Raw genomic sequence first — 3,736 nt, 5'->3', positions numbered from 1 at the left:
GCTTATAGGTCTCATCGTAGATCGATGATCGCTAGTTTACATAACTATACAAATATTTACATTATCCTGGGATTAACACAGATTGTCAGTTTAAAGTAATTAATTACTGAATTAGGTGATCTGTGGCACCAGATTCCAGGTGTCATGGACGATAAAATCATTGTTTTATATAACGAAATAATCAAATAATGAGTTCATGTAACATCATCCACTTCCCTAAAGTGTATCAAACCAGGCTCATGAACGATGCTGTCGTGATTAATTTAAATATTTTAACTACATAATTGATATTAAGATGGTCTATAATTGCCTCCCACATCACGTCACCACAATCCACTGATCATGGATTATCTAATGTCCAATTTTAATAAACAAACTAACAACATAATCAGAGGATGAAATGGTCTGCCATGCTCCACAATTGAGTCTCAGTTGACTCCACATGGTTGTAAATTCCAAGTTTCATCACTTATTTAATCGCAGAGCAGAGTAGTAACATGTTTAAATGCTGAACTCTCATTGTGTATGCAGGGTTTTAGAAGATATCACATATTTAATGTTGGACGGCTGAATCAAAAGAGATGACTGAAATCTAACAATCGCTAAGTCTACTCTAACAAACGGATTGTCACCTTCCTGAAGGAATTCAACAATGCCAAACTCACCTTTTGATGAATAATCGTGAGTCTTATTATCTTTTGGTCCATAGTTTTACTTCTGAGGAGAGAGTATTCATAAACAGAAGTCTCTGAGCTGTTTCTCCACAGCCTATGTCCTCTGATGAGGTAATCTTGCATTTGGTAACCAGTGAAAGCTGTAGGCAAACTTCCAGAGGTATGCCATGACTTGCTAGGGCGAATCAAATACTGTCTTGAAAAGTTTTAGGAGAGATAGTTATCTTGGGATACTGTAATGTCCCAAGATAACTCTTTCTCGAGCTGCTTTCTCGTCCTTGGCCCATGCTACCAGGATACAGAATGCAAGCAGGGTTGCCAGGCTACATTTATGAACCAACATTCTGCCACATTCTATTGCCCCCTCCCACAGGCTTAAAGGAGAATACCCACCAATGAACTAACCTTACAGCCTCACTGAGTTTCTGACAAAAACAAAGCAGGGCTCTTTCTTTTGAGTTCTACTATTTACCCGTCTCCTCAAGCTACAACATGCCTATAGTGACATAAGCATGGGTGTCACATCATTGTGCCATTCAGCAATGGATGAGTATTTTGAACCTGTTTTCTATGCTGCAATTTTCCCATTCTAGAAAAAAACAATAAAATTAATTGCCTCAAATCCATAATCCTTTTCCCCTTTCTTGAAAATAAAATAAACTCCTCTTCATCCTCTTACCTTTTAGAGGAGCTTGATCCCATGGTTTCTCAGAGTTGTGTATGATTTGCAAAATAGGCTGATGATTAAGGATTTTTGAGTGAGGTGTGATCTTATGTTTCTTTCAGTCATTTCCGGATTCCTCAATTGACTGTTCTCTATTAAGTCCTAGTTCCTGCTTTCTAATATAGTTATTTAGAGTGATTAATTGTTGGTGGTGTGTCAAAGTTATCAGGCCGAAAGAGTTCATTAGATGAGATTCCCTGATCAGGAGATTATTCAGTTATTCCATTTTTAAAATAGGTGGTCACTGTGTCCTTCATGGGGTCAGTTCTGTTGCAACCTCTCGGGAACTGATGATGCGAAACAGTACAGTTCGTGTAATCATTTGATTGTTAAAAATCTACTATTACGTAATCTGTAATCACTGCATAAGGCAGTGTCCCCCATTCTTGGGCACTGCTTCTCGGTACATTTATTTTCTGCTCTCTCAATCACCACAACAGCCACAGGAGGGGATGACACCATCATTGCTTACGCAATCCAAGTAAGTTAAAAATTGGATAGTCCTCCAACCTTAACTTTCAAAAGATGGAACCATACTCCAGTGATTGTCAAGGAAGTAGTACTTAGATGATTAAATAATGCCACTGTGATTAACTCCCATGGAGGAATGGCCCGGCACTCCCAGTCAAGAAGAACAACATCTTCACGATTTAAATAATTAATATATAATGAAAAATCATTGAAAAAACGACATGGTGGTGCACACTTAAATCCCACATGGAGTAGTCAGAATGATCTCTTCCTGGAATAATGATGTTTTTAAAAATTAAATTGATAATTAATTAGTGGGCCTTTATAGTAACACTGACGAGATGGCACAAAAGTCCTAAACCTATAGCTGATGTAAAGATCTATTCCACAGCTAAATGATGAAGTAATGAGATGATATTACATCATCAACTCTCACAATCTGACTCCAAAAGGGACTTATGGTCCATAACATAACCTGTATTGTAAATATGTCAATTAAATGATGAATTTATTACCTAATTTCCCTAGTTTAACAGTTAAGGAAGCAAGTGTGGGTATTAGATTATGTGATGGTCTGGTACAACGGTCTCCCCCTAAGGAGGCTCAAAACTCAGTGATCACTGAATACATAATGACAGATTTTCATAATTAAATGAATATCATTAAACAAGTGGATGGTGTTTTATCGTGTGAAGCCTAAATGATTGCTCAATACTGAATAGCATTGAGTTCTTAATCTTAAGATTTGAACAAAAAATGAATGAATAAAGAGAAAGTTTCTCATAATTCACCCTTAGAGAGATAACAAAATGATATCAACATTGATTTAAATAAGGAAAAGGAAGAAAGAAAGAATTTACAAGATACAATTTAACACCAACATGGTGGATCAAGACTACACTCTTTCCTGAGAAAAAGACAGTTTGAAGAATGAAATAATCAGATATTTAGATAGTCTGTCACGCTTGAGTCACAGAAGGTGGCCCAAAACTTCAGGGATCACAGATTATATAATGAAAGAATTTAATAATTACATCTTTAAATATGTAAGCCGTTGACCTTTTTTGTAACATCAATTCCTGGGCAGACTTGCATAGGTATGAAACTGTATGCTGTCATCACACAATTTTAAAATGCCATCAGTTAATCGTCAGATAATCATACTGTCTCTACGGATGAATTGGCTTAACTCATCACAAGCGCCTGAATCTCTGTTGTGTTGTGGCAGGACGTAGATAATGGGCCCAATTCTGGCATAGCAGTAGTAGCCCCAATGTGATAACAGCTGAAAAAGATGGCTACAGTAGGGGCATCACCAGCATAGCTGAGAGAGAGATGTTCCTCCGTGTTCTGAGTCGTCATCCTTTTGCCAGGGTCTCGGATATGCTGCCGACCTCATAGTGCCACTCCTTCTTCTCATGGCAGATCACAACCGGTGTGTAGATGTGGAGGAAGAGCAGGTAGTCAACACCCAGACCACCGTGCCGGCCTTGATGAACCTCTTGCTTCTCGGAGGGCACCGTGCAACATTCTGCACTCAATCACCCAGCATCCCTCGTACTCTGAGAGATGCATAGATCATCCAGAAAACGCTTCTGGCCCATGTCTACAACTTTCCTAACCTAGTCCCTGACAGGTATGGCACCCTAACCGTGATCGGTGATGGCACTGTCTGTCGTTTGCATAATTTAAAGAATTAAATGGGTTAGTAATAGCTAACTGTCACAATAAATAGGGGATGTAGCATTTTACTGGCTAGGGAAGCATGGCCAGACCTCCATTCATGAAGGATGTCATCATCACCAATTGAGTCAATGAATCATAAAATGTGTAGATATTGCACATTATCTCCCAGAGGGAGCTTTAC

This window comes from Phodopus roborovskii, unplaced genomic scaffold (assembly GCF_943737965.1).
Source record: "Phodopus roborovskii unplaced genomic scaffold, PHOROB, whole genome shotgun sequence".
Lineage (NCBI taxonomy): Eukaryota > Metazoa > Chordata > Mammalia > Rodentia > Cricetidae > Phodopus > Phodopus roborovskii.
Note: the sequence above shows the minus strand (reverse complement) of the source record.